The 18,730-nt window shown below is 39.0% G+C and overlaps 1 long non-coding RNA gene across 1 annotated transcript in view; it reads right to left on the bottom strand.

Moving 5' to 3' along the window:
- Positions 1–406: 406 nt before the first annotated feature.
- Positions 407–18,730, bottom strand: part of LOC105526050 — an 85,466-nt gene continuing 67,142 nt past the window's right edge. Inside the window, exons 2-3 of the long non-coding RNA XR_001004010.1 lie at positions 4,120–4,175; positions 407–1,491 (exon numbers count right to left, since the gene is read on the bottom strand). This is a non-coding gene — a long non-coding RNA (uncharacterized LOC105526050). The remainder of the gene's footprint in view (positions 1,492–4,119; positions 4,176–18,730) is intronic.

Raw genomic sequence — 18,730 nt, 5'->3', positions numbered from 1 at the left:
ACGGGGTTTCACCATGTTGGCCAGGCTGGTCTCGAACTCCTGACCTCAGGTGATCTGCCCGCCTCAGCCTCCCAAAATGCTCATATTACAGGCGTTAGCCACTGCGCCCGGCCAAATGCTGCTTTTTCTAATAGGTGTTCCCTGACTGACCACAGTCAGTAAAATAGCTCCTCATTCATTCATTCATTCATTCATTCTGGGTGTACTTCCATTGCAGTCCATCTATTTGGCTTCCTTCCTTGTCTTACCCTGTTTTTTCCTGAATGGCTGGATTCTCTTTGTTATATAGCCAACCAAAAATATAATTTATTCTTCTCTTGTTAGTTAAATAATATTGTTTGGTTTATAGGTAGGGTTAATTTTTATTTAAAAACATATATGTGTAAAAATTACAGAAGAATGTATGAAACACTTTAACCATATAATCTTCAGGTAGTAGGAGTTGTGGTGATTTTTATTTCCTTTGTTATACTGTTCTGTATTGACTGATTGTATTCCCAGTAAATTCAGTTTAAGATGACAAAATCTCTGTTTTTTGTAGTCATAAACTTGTACTAGTCATAAACATGTGCTAGCTCCATGTGAAAAAATCAGTGCTGTTCAACATAAATTCTCAGGATATCATACTCGAGGGCCAGTAAGAATAAGGGCAAAGAAACAAGCATTAAGGCGAGCAAATTAGATGGCAAGAGAAAACCTAGTCTGCAAAGTTACCATTTAAATCCTTAACTCCAGGCAGCTATTTCATAAATGGTTTTCTTTGGTCATACAAGGTGACCATGGGTCACATAAGGTAATGTTAAAATCACAAGTCAGGGTTTCTGTCTGACTGCTGGTGGGCCAGATATCTTCCCCTCCCATGAAAGAAAAATCATTCTGTAGTGTTAATAATCTTGTCAAGTCTGTAGTAATGAGCACTTCCTCTTCCCCCACCAAGCCCCTCACCCCAAATTCTGCTTGGGGCATTATACTGCAGGCTAATGATCTAAACAAAATTAAGATTGGTTAAATTAATAATTCCATGTTCCCACTTCAGAATTTATTTTGCACTTAAGATATTGAACCATAGTCTTGTGTATATTTTTAATGCAAGCAAATATTAGTGAAGCAAATTTGTCATTTTCATTTGTGTATTTTGGACAAAGGTTTGTTTATACTCAGTGAAATGATAATTTGTCTGGTTATTTCTCCTTTTCCCAGCAAAGAATGTTTAATCTCCTTTCTGAAAATGATTCGATTTGGGCAGCAAATCCTATGTTGAGAATTCTTCCCAGATCTCAAGTTATATAACTGAACAGATGGCATTCGCATGGCTTTGACAGGTCAGGCTGCGATCACAGGACATCCTGAGGAAGCAGCTCGGAAGCCTTCCCAAGGAGAGTGGGAAGATCCCGTGAGTGAGCAGGCATGTGTGGCTGTGGGATTGGGTGAAGAACTGCACTCTGACTCAGCTTCCCATCTTCACGGCCCAGGAGCAAATTCTTCAGGATCCTGAAAGAGGTACAAATAATCCTGCAGAAACTAGTGGTACATTTGATTGAATCAGAAAAATAAACAAATCTTTCCTGTGGGAGAAAACAAAGTCTCTCAGGGAATGTGATACAGGGAGAGTGATTTGGTTTGTGGTCATGGTTGAAATGCCACAGGTAGATGGACAGTGAACTGGATGCATTCTAATTGTATCTTGGGCTTGCAGCATGATGGGGCAAAAATGGGAAAAATATCCCTGTCTTCACAGAGTTTGCAGCTTACTGGGAGAGAAAAAAAATCACTCGCTCAGTCAATAAATACATGAACAAATACACACATGACTGTGATAAGGGCCAAGGAGAAAACAAAGAATGCTGGGAAGGGGGATACAGAGATGTGTGTATAAAATTTTAGATAGAAATCCTCTTTTCAAAAATATGTCATTTGAGTAAAGAAAGACCTGACGGAAATGAGAGAGAAAACCATGCGTATAGCAGGGAAAGAGAACTCCAGTGAGTGGAAACAGCCAAGGCAAATGCCCTGAGCCAAGGGAAATGCCCGGAGTGTCCAGGGACCCATAAAAATCCCAGTGCGGCAGAAGCAGAGCACACCGGGGAAGAAGTGTGCAAGATGAGGTTTCAAAGCCAATGTGAGGTCAGATCATACAGAGTCTTAAAGTTCACAGCCTGGAATCGCCATTTCTTCTGAGTGAGATGGAAAATATTAGAAGGGTTTGGAGCAAATGACATAATTTGGATTATTGTTTACTGGGATCACTCTTTGTAGGAAATAGATTGTGGGCCAGCAAGGGCAGAGGCAAGGGGCAGGGCAGTGAGGGGCAGGGAAGAAGCATCTAGAAGGCTATTGAGATAACCCAGGCAAGAGAGGAAGGTGGATTGGACCAGGATGGTGGCATCTAAGCAGCAAGAAGTGGGTAAATTCTGGATATATTTTGAAGGTAGAATCAACAGGTCTGGTTAATGGATTAGATGCATTGTATGAGGAAAAAAAAGAAGAGTTCAGAGTTATTCCAAGGTTTGGGTGCTACACAACTGGAAAGATGGAGTAGATGTGAGAAGCTTAATAAGAAGGAGGAGAATGTGGGAAGGGCAGGTTTGGAGGATATCAAAACATCCGTTTGGAATATATTATGTTTGAGACATTGAGTGGGCAATTGAATGCACAAATCCGATGTGCCAAGGAGAGATTTGGGCTGAAAATATAAATGAGACAGTCATCTGTACAGACATGGCATTTAAAGCCATGAGACTCCGTGAGTTCACCTGGTGATGGATAGTGCGTACAGAAACCAAGAGAATATGCAGACAGTGATAGTCTGTATGAATGCTGCTGGTAAGTCCAATGAGGCAAGCTGACCATTGGGTTAAGCCATATGCAAGTCATCACTGATCTTTATAAGACCAGTTTTTTAGAATCTAGGGCAAAAGGTTTGCTGGACTGGGTTCAAGAGAGAATGCAGACATTGGACACAGCAAGCAAAGACACTCCATTCAAAAACATTTGCTTTATAGGGAAGAGGAGAGATAGTGGTAGTTGGATGGGAAGATGGGATCAAGAGAGGATTTAAAAATTTTTTTAATTGAAGTACTATATATATGGTAAAGATGCTTACTGCTTGTGTATCGCTCTATAATTTCCACAACCAAACACACCCAAGTAACTAGTACTCATTTCAAGAAAAATAATATTGCTCGTCCCCAAAAAGTCTCCTGCCTGCTCCCTCTCAATCACTGTCCCCACCCAAGGGCAACAACTATCTTGAACTGACTTCTAAAACCCAATTCATTTTCCTACTTTTGTACTTTGCATAAATGAAATCATACAATTCATGCTCTTCTGCATCTGGTTTCTTTGCCTGTATGTTACATTTGTCATATTCATCTATATTGTTGCCTGTAGTGACGGTTTGATCATTCTTATTGCTATATAATAATCTATTGTGTGAGTATAACAAGATTTATTGATCCCTTCTACTGCTGCTGGGCACATGGGTATTTTCCAGTTTTACAAATAGTGCTCCTATGAGCATTCTAGTACATGTTGTTTGGTGAGCGACATTTTATTGGGTATATTGCGTAAACATTTTATTGGGTATATTTCTGTGAGTGGAATTGCTGGGGCATAGAGAATGCATATGTTCAGGTTTAGTTTTCCAAAATGGATATATCGATTTATGCTCCCACCAGCACTGTAAGAGAGACTTTATCAGTAATAGGGGCGATATTATAATATCTTCATCTGTTACTCCTTTGTCTTATATCTTAATTTTTTGAGAATGCAGGGGGTGAAGAGGGGTAGTGATTACTGGGCCCCCTCAAAATCTTAAGGAAGAGACTGCTGCTCGTAGGATTGTTGTGAGGAGTGACCCACTGTAAAATACCTGGCATCATCCGGGCCCAGGATATGTATCCAGCATATGTTAGTTGTCACTCTAATTTTGTAGTCACCCTCTCAGCTTTGTCTCCAGACAGAGGTCAAGGTAAAGCAGTGATAACTGCAGTTTCCTTCTCCTCCAAATCATACTCATCCATCCAATTTGCTTTATAGCACTGGGAAAGGGTGAGCGCTCAGGGTGCTTCACTGACCATATTGCAGGACCAAGAATAAGTAGCACAGAAGCTCACATACCCCTCTTCATAACTTTCTCTGCCTCCTTCTGTTAGACCAGGCATTTCATCAGGTTCCTGAAGGGGTTAAAGAAGAGTCCTGTGTTCGATTTCATTGCAAGTCATCTAATAAACCATCTATAGAAAAAGCATACTCTAGAGATGGTTTATACCACCATTGAACGCTAATAGTAGCAATCCTAAGGAGGGCTGGTTAAATTATAGCTGGATGTAATTCCTTGCCATTTGTCGCTATCTGGAGATGTTCATTGTTTATTTAATGAATAAATTTAATACACTTCTGCATTAAAAAAATTTCTTTCCTTATAGCTATGTCCATCCAAAAGGAGCATATGTAACTAAAATCATCATCACCAAGGAGATGAATTGATTTTTACAGGATTGTGTCTGATTATATCTTTTATTCCCACATCAAAACATCTTTCAGTGATGTAATCTAGCTAAACCAAAATCTTCTCTATAGTGTATTTATATATACTAAAAGGATGTATATATACACTTTATTTTTTAGAACAGTTTTGACTTGCAAAAAATTATAAAGATAGTAGAGTTCCTATGTACTCCATATCCAGTTTCTCCTATTATTAACAACTTATATTTGTATAGTACATTTGTTAAAATTAGTGAATCACTACCTGTATATTATTAACAAGTCGATACTTTATTCAGATTTCCTTGGTATTTATCTAATGTCCTTCTTCTTTTTTTTTTTTTTTTTTGAAACAGAGTTTTGCTCTTGTCACCCAGGCTGGAGTGCAGTGGTGCGATCTTGGCTCCCTGCAACCTCTGCCTCCCGGGTTCAAGCAATTCTCCTGCCTCAGCCTCCCGAGTAGCTGGGATTACAGGTGCCCGCCACCATGCCCAGCCAATTTTTAAATTTTTGGTAGAGACAGGGTTTCACCCTGTTGACTAGGCTGGTCTCGAACTTTTGACCTCTATCCACCTATCTTGACCTCCCAAAGTGCTGGGATTACAGGCATGAGCCACTGCACCCGGCCCCTAATGTCTTTTTTCTATTTCAGAATCCCATCCAGGATACCATATTACATTAGTTGTTGTGTCTCCTTAGGCTCCTCTTGGCTGTGATGATTTTTCAGATTTACCTTGTTTTTGAGGAATACTCATCAAATATTTTGTAGATTGCTCCTTAACTGGTATTTATCTGATTTTTTTTTTTTGCATGATTAGACTGGATTATCGGTTTTTGGGTAGAAAACCACAAAGATAAAGAGGCTTTTTGTTGCATTGTATCATGGGTATATTCCATCAACATGACTTATTACTGTTGATATTGATCTTGATTGCTCGGCTCAGGTAATTTGTCATGTTCTTCACTGTAAAGTTAAACCATGTCTATGCTGCACCCTTTGGAAGGAAGTCACTACATACAGCCCACATCAAAGGAGTAGAGGGTTATGTTCTACCTCTTTGAGTGTAGAATATCTACAGAAATTATTTGGAATTTTTCTGCATGGGAGATTTGTCATTTTCCTTGATTTATTTATTCAATTATTCATTTATAATAATGTGAACTCATAGTTATTTTACACTTTCAGTTATAGTCTAATACTGCATTATTTTGTGGTTCAAATTGTTTCAGGTTTGGCCATGAGGAGCTCTTGTTGAAGTTGGCTCTTCTATCCCTTTGAGATCCTCCTATCATTTTGTGTGTGTGTGTGTGTGTGTGTGTGTGTGTTAGATACTTAATTTCCGGCACTACAAGATGCTCCAGGGCCAACTTGTATATATGCTAACTCAATCTTAGAATCAGCAGTTTCTCCAAGGAGCTCTAGTTTCTTTTACTGGAGAACAGTATTAAAGCCAAAATCTGGGCACTAGAAGTTCTCCTTGCTACTGAGGTGTCATTGCTTTCTAGGCTCTCTTAGTTGACACAACAAGGAAATATGTATACTAAGCTCTGTATATATGTACAAATATCTGTAAATATTTCTATATGTAACCATAGGTATCTACGTTAAGCTAAACATGAGTGAATTCATACTGATAGCCCCAACTCTAATTCATTACCACATGGACCAACCCAGCCTATTCCCATTTCTTATCTGTGAACTCCATGAGAAATCTGGCTCCCACCATCTGCCATGCATTTACTTAATTGCTAATTCTGGTATAAGTGCAGAGCAGTATTAGAACTGTTAACTTGAAACCTTATGGGAAACAACTTTAATAAGTACAGTTTTATGGACATTTTCTTTCGCCTTTAGTCTTACAGATTCCTCTCATTCCAAAATCACTTAGGTCAGCATCTTTTCCTCCCACCTCCTTCAGTGAAGCTACTTTATAGATTTTTAGTACAGTTAGATTGTTCTGTCACTGCAGTCCATTCTAGGACCCTTGACCTTCTAAATGATCTTGAAAATGTGCATACACTAATGTTTACTCTTTGTTCTATAAAGTTCTATGGGTTTTTATATATGCAGTGTCATGTATCCATAATTACAGTATTACGTAGACAGTTTTACCACTCTAAGAAATTTCTCCTGCTTAACCTCTTTAATCCTTCCTCCCCTGTTCCTGAGCCCCTGGAAATCAATGCATTTTTTTTACTGTCTCCATAGTTTTGCCTTTTCCAGAATGTGATATAATTGTAAAGATACAGTATGTAGCCTTTCAGATTGGGTTGTTTCACTTGAAACTATGCATTTAAGATTCATTCATGTCTTTTTGTGATTCAACAGCTCATTTATTTTTATCATCAAATAATATCCCATCAACTGGCTGTATCACAGTTTATTTATCCATTCACCTATTGAAGGATATCTTAGTTGCTCCCAGTTTTTGGTCATTATGAATACAGCTGCTATAAATATTTGTTTGCAGGCTTTTGTGTGGATATATATCTCAAATCAGCTGCATAAACACCTAAAGGGTTTCCAATGCTGAATCATATGGTTAGACTGTGTTTAGCTTCTCTGCCCTGTTTAGCTAGCATGTACCACTCCTCAAAATCAGGTGGTGACCACCCTACAATCATCAACAGTCATCATCACCAGTTATTTCACTATTTCTTCCACCCTCATTCCAATTTTCAGTACATAAATACGTCTATTGAGTGTACTTCCTGTGTAAGAATAATCATTCTTTATACTTTTCAAAGTCCTTTCACATGCATTATCACAATACCTCTAAAATAGCAGCATAGGAGCCAACCTGTTCCAGGCAGAATCCTGGCTCTGATCCTAACCTACGGCCTGACGCAGGGAAAGTATCTGAGTCTTTTCACCTGTAAAAGGGGATACTGCAGCACCTATCTAAACTTACCTGTCCATGTTGTAAAGATTTAATGAGTGTTTAGGGTAGCACCACTTCTTGGACCATGTCACACGCTATTTGATGGCTCAGCCAAGATTAGAATGCCAATCTTTTGATTCCTATTCCTATGCTTCTTATCCTAGAAATGAGATTATTCCCCCAACCTCTTTTCCCTGCAACCTCGGCCAATATGGGGGCCCCGGTGGCATCAAAGCAATTGACCTAACAATCAATTTAGGAAAGGCTCTGCTATTTTTTGTGCACATGCATAGTAGGTGAAGGATCTGTTTCTAGTCAAGTAGGATGATCCAATAGCCATTGACAGAAATAGTCTTTTCTTATCTTTAATGAATAAAAAGAATAGCAGACTTCATTTTAATATCTAGGCTCTTAGATCAATCAATGGACTAAGTACTGAAATAGTTTAAAAATCCATAAATTGAACTGCATGAACATGAATCTGTGCATTAAATTCTATGGGCATAAAATGAATCTGTTCAAAAACAAGTTTGGGCAGTTCACATCTGGTATGTAGTGTTTTCAGAGTAAGGTTTAATTATTTTAAGAGGTTTTAAAACTCTGTATCCCAGCCAGAGAATGCTTATCTGCTTTATGCTAGTTTTTACCTGCAGAGTTTTTGTCTCTGTGACATCATATATTTATTTGCTGCTATATTTTAGAATGCATTGCACAACAGTGGGAACTCATCTAAGAAGGTTAATCATATTCTGGCAGTCGCTGAGCAGGCTGGCAATTAATGAGAAAGTTTGAAGAAAAATGTTATTTCAGACTACACCACAGCCTATTCTATATGGTCAAGTTGACTTTTTATGATCAGTTGGTTGCTTATGTAAACAGTGAAAGTGCAAAAATCCTCAAGGACTGACAAGCAAAGATTAATATTATGTTTACAAAATAAGCAAACGCAAAATATCCACAATGCTTTCACAGACACACACACACGCACACACGTATGCACATACATGCGTGCACAAACACATCTTTGTTGCAACCTGTTCGTCTTGGGCTAGAGGTATGTGTGGGACGTGACTAGAACTATCGGTGAGGATCATCAGGATTTCATATAACTTGCAATGATTGATATCAGTTATAAAAACACTGAATTATCCAACTGATCATGGCTAGAGTATAGTTTGGAAACTATAAATAAAATTATATTCTAGTCACAACAATATAAATATATAGAGAAACTTAAACATACAAACATTTCAAGTAAATGCTAAATGTGACCTAATGCCTTTAGTAGAGAAGAATAATAAGAAAATTCATCTAGTGTTCTGTTTATAACTCTAATGCGAAAGATAGTTCTCTATTAGTTGAGTCAAATGTTTGTATCTTGATTATGGGTGTCAGAATTTTGAGGTCTTTACTGACCTACACTACTACCAAGAAAAAAAAAAAAGGAAGAAGTGTGGCATTTATTTGTCCATTTGTTCACTTCGTTCATTCATTCTGCAAATATTCAGCATTTACCATGTACGTGGCGTTGAACTTGGCCTGAAGAACAGACAACCTAATGGTGTTTGGAGAACTGAAATAGTTATACTGCAAGTACTCTAATTGATTAAATGTTCTTATTTAAAGTTGAAGACTGAGGCAAATTAAAACAGCCAAACAATTCTGGCTAGTTTTACCTATGCACTCTCGTTATGTCTATACCCATCTTCCACTAGACTTCTCTTGTCATTCTTCCCTATTTTCTAACCACTATTAAAACTCCGACAGATATATTGTTATTTGCATTAATATACAATTAAGTTGGTTAATGATCCTAATCCATTCACTTCAACTACATAAGTACAATGTAAGTGAAATAAACATGTCATTTGAAAATGAGGTCTGATCAGTACCATAAGACAGGGCAAAAAGGAAAATAAGGAAAATGAGGTCTGAGGTTAAAATTTTTCGTTTGAAAACATCAAAACTGAACCCAGAAATGATCACAATAGAAGCAGACAGACATTCCTTAGAACCTCTTTCTACTTTCTATTTCCTGAAATGGGTTTTCTCTGTTTTATTTCATTTTGTATCACAGATGACTATTTGGTTTAGTGTGTCTAATTCCTCTGCAATTAGATTTGCAGAACATATTATTTCATTTTAATATAAAAGTTTTTGAATCACAGCCAAATTGCTGTAGGACAAGCAGATTTTGTTTTCTTACAATTTCATTAGTAAAAAAAATGAGGATACCAATATTGAAATGTCACAAATATGGAATTTTAAGTCAAACATCTGTGTTCCCTTAAAGGAGAATATCTTTTCTGAAGCTTGGGAGTCTCTATTAGTGAACAAATTAGTTAAACAGACATTTGCAATGAAAAAAAAAAAAAAACATCGGTTTTGTTGAATTATTTTTGTTTTATTATGGGTTTATTTCATTATTAGAAGTAGAAAAAAATACATAAAATAATAGAAGAATAAGAAATAAAACAATTACTTGAGGCTCTACTAGGCAAATGATTCTGACGTGCTTCACTGAACACATGATGTAACCTGAGCCCCTGTCTCTGGCTTGACAGAGCATCTGTTTCTCACAGATGCCTGAAAAACACCCTGCTCCTCTGGATGCTGGGGCGCATTTCTGAGCATTTACACTACCTTTAGCAAAGAGTGCAAACACGTATTCTGTTTGTAAGTGATGGAAGAATGTAGATGGTTGTGTTGTGCATACCGTCTACATCCTTCTATGTATATATGCTCCTGTACCCAAAAGAAAAGTCACACTTAATTCATGATCCATGGCTGTAGAAACAATAAGAAATATCACATCTCATACTGCAAAAAAGCAGGTGGAAGAACCAATATCTCTTCTTTAGATATATTGTAGTAGTAAAAGAGCACATACTCAATACTAAGGAAGGGGCATCTGCTTTTCTTAATTCTGGGGATGGCTATGTATAATAACTTCAGAGGAACACTGACGAGGTGGAAGACACGTGCATGTCTCTTTTTTCCCCCTATTGCATACAGAGCCCTGTTACAGAGCACTCAGTGGATACTCATAAATATTTGTTGAGTGAATGAAAAGAGAACAACGAGAACTGTGATGCATTTCTAAAACAGGACTAAAACAGGCCACATGGTTAAAGTAAATGAAGATACTTAGCCAGAGAGAAGGAGACTCAGGGAGCACAATAGTTCTCTTTGTATCTGAAATAAATTTTCACGTAGAGGAAGAGCTAGATTCAACCTGAGTGACCTAGGGAACAAAATAAGTGACTGTATAAAGAGGAACATGCAATTAGAGCTGCCCCAAATGGAAGAGTAACCACTGGAATAACTCTTGTTAAGTCTTGACCATTCTAATTCTTACCCAGTTTCTACAACTTTCTGTTACCAAAGTTGCTCATTCATTCACCCATTCATTCAAAAACACATATTTACATGGGCGAACACTTATCTCCAAACTCATCAAACTGTATACATTAAATATGTACAGCGTTTTATGTGACAATCATACCTCAATAAAGTAGTTTTAAAAACAGCCACTACCACCAAAAATCCCCCACAAAAATACATACTGAGCACCTTCAGCATACAGGTACTCTATCAGGTTCTGGGGAAATAACTGTGAACCCAACAAACATGGCCTCTTTTCTCATTCAGTTTAGAAGCTGGTGAAGGAAACAGACAAGGTAGTCAGACAAATCCTTTACCAATGATCATGCAACTTTGGTTTCAGTAAAGTCAGTTGCTTAAATCACAGTTGCATGATCATTTGTAAAGGATAACAAAAAGGGAAATCCTGAATCATGTAAGGTCTAGACAGGATGATCTCACTAGTCTTTCCAACTTTTGAGATTCCTAGAATACTATGCTTTCTCCCTGCATTCTCATCTCAGTAAATTGTCCCGTGATGACACCTGGAAGTCATTATGTTCACTCTCATCCTGCTCATCTCTACTGTGAAGTCACTACTGACTCTTGACCATTCTAATTCTAGTTCCCACACTCATCACAAGGGTGTCCTCAGGGTGGCTGGCTGACACCTCCTGAGTCCACATCTCCAGTCCAGCAGTATGCGAATGATAAAGTACAGCACCCCATGAGATCCTAATGCAGTTGGTTTGCTGATCATAGGTTGAGAAATAAGATTCTTCTGTGTGACGGGTTGAATGGTGGTCCCCACAAAGATATATCCACGTCCAAATCCCTGGAAACTGTGAATGCTACCTTACTTGGAAAAAGTCTCTGCAGATGTAATTAAGTTAAGGATCTTGAGATGAGATCTTGCTGGATTCCCCAGTGGGCCTTAACTCCAGTCCCAAGTGTCCTTCTAAGAGACAGAAGAGGACACAACAAACACACAGAGGAGGAGGTAATATGAAGATGGAGTCAAAGAATGAATGGATGTGGCCACGAGCCAAGGAAGCCAAGGACTGGCAACAGTCACCAGAGGCTTGAAGAGGCAAGGAAGGATTCTCCCCTGTAGCCTCCAGGAGGAGTGTGATGACACCTTGATTTCAGACTTCTGGCCTCTATAATGATGAGAAAATAATTCTTCTGTTGTTTTAAGCCACTTAGTTTGTGGCAATCTGTTTAGAAGCCCTAAAAACTAACCCATTATGCCTCCCACCATCCAATACAAACAGTTCATCACAGTGCTATCAGGGGGATCTTGCTAAACGTGAATCTGACCAACATATACCCCTGCTTTAAACCCCTTGTTTCTCCACAACCCACAGGCAGCACTCGCTTTCCTTGCTATGATGCCATGAAAGACTGTTCACTTGTATGACATACTTCCCTGGGGGGACACAGGTGATGCTCAACTCATAGCATGATGAAGTCAATGCCTCTGTCCCTCCCACTCAAGAATTCATATGAGAATAAAACTGATGAAACTTTTACAGGGATAGACACTCTAATTTAATTTAAACAAAATAAAAACAGAAAAGAAACCATCTTCAATCTGCTCCTGCTGTTAGGTGACTTGGAACACACCTCCACGGATCGTGCTTTGCTGACTGCTGCCTGCCTTCCTCTCCAGCTGCCTCCTGGAGCACGTTTTGCTTCAGCAAACTGACTTGCATTCAGTGCCTAGGACACATGGCAGTCACTTGTGCCTCTTTGCCTTTGCACATCCTTTTCCCTTTGCTTGGAATGCCCTTACCACACGTAGCCACCTCACAAACTCCTATTCATCTCATAAAGTCAAATTTGTAATCCATTTACTCCAGGAAGCCTCTCTGCCCACTTACAGTTTCATCATTCCCTTTCTTATGCAACGATCTTACTGTTTATAAAATATAACGTTTTATTTTATTACACTGTTTTGTAATTCTTCGTTTATGTATCCATTTCTTTGAAAGCCAGGCCATATTAAACTCATTTTATTCAGCCTTAATGAAAAGAAAAAAAGAAGATCCTGCCATTTGCCACAACATGGATGGGTGTGGAGGACATGCTGAGTGAAATATGCCAGACACAGAAAGAAAAATATTGCATGATCTCACGTATATGTGGATTATTTTTAAAAAGAGTCTTATATACAGAAACAGTGAGTAAAATAGTGGTTACTATGGGCAAGGGGAGGGGAGGAAATGCAGTGATATAGGTCAAAGGATACAAAGTAGCAGATATAAACAAATCTAGAGATCTAATGTATAACATGAGGATTATAGTTAATAAAACTTGCATTGGGGTCAGGTGCGGAGCTCACCCAGGACTTTGAGAGGCCGAGGTGGGCGGATACTTCAGGCCAGGAGATCGAGACCAGCCTGGCCAACATGGTGAAACCCAGTCTCTACTAAAAATACAAAAATTAGCTTGGCTGTAATCCCAGCTACTTGAGAGACTGAGGCACAAGAATCATTTGAACCCAGGAAGTGAGGTTGTAGTGAGCTGAGATCGCATTATTGCACTCCAGGCTGGGCGATGGCGTGAGACTCTGTCTCAACAAACAACAAACAAACAAACAAACAAAAAGCTTGTATTAGAGATTTTTGTTAAATAAGTGTATTTTAGCTGCTCTTGTCACACACACACTAAAGTAACTCTGTGAGATGATAGATATGTTAATCTGCTTTATCATAGTAACGACTTTCCCGTCTATGTATACCATAACATCATGTTATAAACCTCAAATGTACACAAGAAAATTTATTTTTAAAAAGATGAATAAACTCATCTTGGTATTCTGAGTGCTTAGCATATAGAGGAAACCCACCACCATTCTACTGAATGATATTGATCCAGAATTTATGCTCTGGAATTGGTGAGCACGTTTGAGGGTTGTGATACTTCTTTTGCAATAAACATAACATGAATATTAATATTTAATGAAAATTCTCATGATTTTAGGAGAGAGGCTTGTGAGAGGTTGGTAAAGAAGGTGAAAATAATGCATTCATTTTTTAGGGAACTCAATTATTAGGCAGCCACACTGGGTTTCATAGAATCGATTTGAGAACTGGGAACATAATGATCTTCATCCAGTTCTGGTGATAAAATTGAAAGGGGATAATTATTCTCCACAAGGAGAAACACAAGTAGTTTCGAGAACAAGACAGCATTTCGTCTTCACTTGCACCTGCAGATGTGTCCCGGACCCTGGTCCTTCTAAGTTGTCACCTGCCAATGCCTCTTCACACAGCTTTCTCAGCCCTGCCAGCACAGTCCCTTTTCTTCAGCAACAGAGAAGGGCACTGTGGCTCAGGGTTCCTTTGGGAATGGATGTTTGGATAAAAATAACACCACAATACCATTTCCACAAGTGCTCTACATGGCTTTAAAGAAAGCCTCTTGGTAAAAGTGTTTCCATCCCTGTCCTGAAGCTGGGATTCTGCCTGAGCTATTTTCAGCCTTGTTTCCAGTTGCCGCTGGCCAGTGGCAGGATTTCACACTCGGCTGCCACATCTCATTACTGCCCATTGCATCCTTTTTCGGGAAAGCTTCTCCTCCCAGGCTGACACACGTGGGAGGCAGGCAGGCGAGACACTGCCCCTCCTTGCTCCTGTTGGATGCTATGGCCGTCTGGTGTATTTGCCTTTGGCGAGGCAGGACCTGAGCCTCGTTTTCCTGAAAGATAGTCCTTTCTCTCCCTAGGCTGTGAGCACAGATTTAACCACTTTCTTGGGAAGTTGCAGTCAGAAATGTATCCAGATAAATCCAAATGTGGGAGACTTCCCTACCTTGCTCTCTGCCCTGGAAAGCTGAGCTGCAGGACAACATGGAGAGGTTTCCTTGCACACTGGCTTCTGGAGGGACTCAGCCAATGAGGAGCCTCAGGAGGACACTGAAGGGAGGGAACTAAGGTCAGGTTATATTCCCCTGACTTCCTCCCTGTGATGCTGCCTCTGTGAGGCGTGGTCCTTGACTTCAGTCACTGCCCCTGTCAAGGTAGTATATATATCTCTGCACAGGACCCTTTCCTTCTGAGTTCCAGTAACTACAGTTGAGTCTTGAACAATGCAGGGGTTAGAAGTGCTGAGCCCCATGGGGTCAAAAATCCATGTATAACTTTTGACTCTCCCAAAACTTAACCATGAATAGTCCACTGTTGACCAGAAGCCTTATCAATAACATAAACAGCCAATTAACACATATTTTTTATGGATTACATATTGCAAGTAAGCCAGAGAAAAGAAAATGTTAAGAAAATCATAAGGAAGGGAAAATACACTTATAGTACTGAACTGTATTCACTGACATGTAAGTTTATGTTGCCTGTTTTCAAGATGGACATCTGTCTGGAATGGTGAGGAACTGCAGCTGCAAACCTTGATGTATGGTGCATATCGAGCAATTAAACTTTTTCCTTTTTTTTTTTTTTTGAGATGGAGTCTCGCTCTGTCGCCCAGGCTGGAGTGCAGTGGTGCGATCTCGGCTCACTGCGAGCTCCACCTCCCGGGTTCACGCCATTCTCCTGCCTCAGCTTCCCAAGTAGCTGGGACTACAGGCGCCTGTCACCCCACCCGGCTAATTTTTTGTATTTTCAGTAGAGACGGGGTTTCACCGTGTTAGCCAAGATGGTCTCGATCTCCTGACCTCGTGATCCACCCGCCTCAGCCTCCCAAAGTGCTGGGATTACAGGCGTGAGCCACTGCGCCTGGCCTAAACTTTTTCTTGTAATGTCATGACTTTTCTCTGCCTCTTGGGAGAACTTCCAGTATCACTAGTGGCACTTCGTTTGGGTACCACGGTGTTATTCAAGGTTTACAGTATTGCACTAAACAGGATGAAAGATAAAGGAGAACCGCAAGATCACTTTTTACAACAAGAAATTTAGTAGAGAGATAAATTGCTTACTTGTAGACGATTAGCAACACACGCGTTTTAAGTGGATACTTGCAACACTTGAGCTCACCACAACGGCAACAGGAGATGGCTATAAAATGATGACAGTAGTACAGTATGTACGGCAGTTAATTTGATGCAGTTAGCAGTTATGATTAATGCTGCATTTTTATGTTTGTTTACATTTCTCAACTGGGAACGGAGCCATGTGTGGTCTGTAAGTGTGTACGTTTTGATAAATTTTAACTTTGTATAATAGACTTGTGTATATTTTATGGTAGTAAATGATGAAATAGGCTAGTATCTATAGTATCTACATATATTTTTTGCATTCGTGACATACCTCACTTTTTCTTTATTTTTTCCCTACTTCTAGTCTAAGTGATCTGTTTTTCAAATTGTTACAAATCTCCAAAATATTTGCATATAAATGGAACCGCTCAGTTCAAACATCTTGTTCAAGGGTCAACTGTATTACTTCCCTTTTTCCTTTCAGGGCAAGGTGTGGTAACCTCTCTGCAGTTACTAACTTGGGTTATTGCACTGTTCCCTGTGGCTCTATTGTATCTCACCCACACCTTTATAAACAGTACCATTGTAAATCTTATCCAAAGTTGAGTGTGCCAACTATTTGCTGTTGGAGCTTTTACTTTTAGATTCTAGACTGGAGAGACACAAAAGTTTAACTAACAGGGATCTTACAGATTTTGATAGATTATTTGGTTTCAAGGAACCAACTCAGACTTCCATTGAAGAGAGGGTCGACTGAAAGGACACAGTGGATTAAAAACACAAATGAAGTCCAATAAGAATACATCAACCCCTTTGAGAACTCGAAAAGACTATTTTTTGATTTCAGGTCTTGCAGTTTCTTGTCTATATCAACTGTTCCATTTCCTCTACAGAGCATGTTCCCCTGTTTCTCTTGATTCTTCCTTCATATCTATATCTCACAACTTCAGCTGGTGTGTGATTTTGACTTGCCAAGACACAGACTTCCTTCTTCACCTCTGACCTGGTAGTTGCCCTTACTAATTAAGTAGATGTTATTGGAACATAAAGCAAATTAATAAGCAAACTAACAAGATTGTAGTTATCAATGAGGAGATAAAAACCAACTCAAATTCTTTTTGGAAGAGACAGAGTACAAATGAGTGTTTGTAAATGAGGTTCATTGCTTACGAGATGTACCTACCTATTTCTATAGAATCAAAAATCATGATATATGTCTATTTATGTACCCATATTTCTCAGAAGTAAGAATCAAGTCTTCTAGAGAGTTGAAGAGAACACTTTTGTTCTCAAACATGATACTTAGGGACAACCTGGGATGAGAGGCCCGAGTGTTTGGTACACAGCAGTTTAGTGGCTCTGCCTCCCTCAAGCTGGTCTGAATCTCTCTGGAACAGACTTGTTTAAAACTACAAATAGGGATAAAGAATCCACAGCAGCTTCAGTGATGAGTTCAGCCACTCACAATGGTTGAGTTTACTAGACTTCAAGAGATGCTTTGAGTAGGCTCTGAGAGGACATCTGACCCTTCCTTCTGGTATGCCCAAGCTCTGAACAGAACCTACTGACCAGGACTTTCTTGTCTCAGAGAAATCTGTTCCATAGGAATGAACTGGTGAAAAGAGTAGAAGGTTAAACCTGGATTTATGTCAGCCAAAATGATATTTGTTGTTAAAAAGATAATTTACTTTAAAGTATGTGTTTCACATGAGGAAACAGAGACCCAGGAAATGTAACTGGCCTAATCTGGTCACACAGAGAGTTGATGTATGCTATACCAACTGCTCGTCTTTAATTGATTGCCTATAATACTGAAAGTATTTTCAAATCTAGGATGACCAGGATAGAGGAATAGTTCAGTGTTCATAGAAAACTCCTGAGAGAGTGACTTCCATAATAGGTTGATAAGAGGTGAGGGTAACCATACAACTTATTGTTCAAACTGAGACCGCTGTCAGAGTGAAAAGGAGTGTTGTTAATAATGAGGCTAGAACATCAGGCATAGTGTGGAAGTGTCTCCCTAAATAATAGGCCATTGCCAAGAAGTGGTAAAGAGGAATCTCTAGGCTAATCCAAGAACTCAGGGAGGCTGGGGAAATAGATGTCCATGTGACAAGGTCCTTGTCAGTGATATTTGCCAAGGTTCTGAGCCTCTGGCTACTGAAATATATAGAAGATGAACTCCTCTAAAACATGGAGCCTTAGGCTGAGGTTCTTCATGTAATTGGAGGTTTACTGTTCCCTTTGACGGGAAAGGGGACCCATTTATCTCTCAAATTATAGACCACTGGTCTGTTGGACAGCTCTGACTTCTCAAATTATAGGGTCAAGTTTTTCAGTCTAGTACCTTGTATGAGGAACAAAGAAGTTGTGGTGTCAATTCCATACTTGTTCTGTTCTCTTTTATTTCATAAAAAAATAGGTAAGAGAAATGAGAAATGAAAGTCCTCTTAGAGTGCATATCAATGTCCTCATCTATCTTACTCCATAAGCAAGGGACCAAACTATATAATCTGTTTCCAGATCACTGGCCATTAATGCTTCTTCTGTGTTTGTTATGACACCACTGTCAAAGTTTTGTGTTAATTAAAACTCCAATCCTAAATTGTAGGAAATAGGGTTGTGTTTAAGTTCTCTATCTCTTCTTTCCAAAATACGTTTAAATAACTTGTTCCTGTTATGCAAAAAATAGGATCCATGCCTTCCAGTCAGAGCAAAAACGAAGGCAAGTTTTTACTGAGGATTTGTTTTTTTTTTTAACAAAAGCAAATGAACCTACTGACTAATAATTTCCAGTAACAGCATTATGGCTAAAGCATAGCAAAACTAAAATCTCTCAATTGATAGTTACTCTTCCTTAATAAATTGAAACATGAAACAACTCCATCAAATAGATAATTTACTCATTCACCTGTTATTTCCTTCTATCAAGGACCCTTAATTTCCTGGCATCTGGCCCTGAACTTGATATTAGGGGTTAGGTTAATTTATGATGTTCATTTTGGATTTCTTCTTCTTCTTCTTCTTCTTCTTCTTCTTCTTCTTCTTCTTCTTCTTCTTCTTCT

The sequence above is a fragment of the Colobus angolensis genome, unplaced genomic scaffold (genome assembly GCF_000951035.1).
Source record: "Colobus angolensis palliatus isolate OR3802 unplaced genomic scaffold, Cang.pa_1.0 Scaffold57, whole genome shotgun sequence".
Taxonomy (NCBI): domain Eukaryota; kingdom Metazoa; phylum Chordata; class Mammalia; order Primates; family Cercopithecidae; genus Colobus; species Colobus angolensis.
The sequence above is the reverse complement of the archived record's forward strand: the minus strand, read 5'-3'. Positions and strand labels throughout refer to the sequence as shown.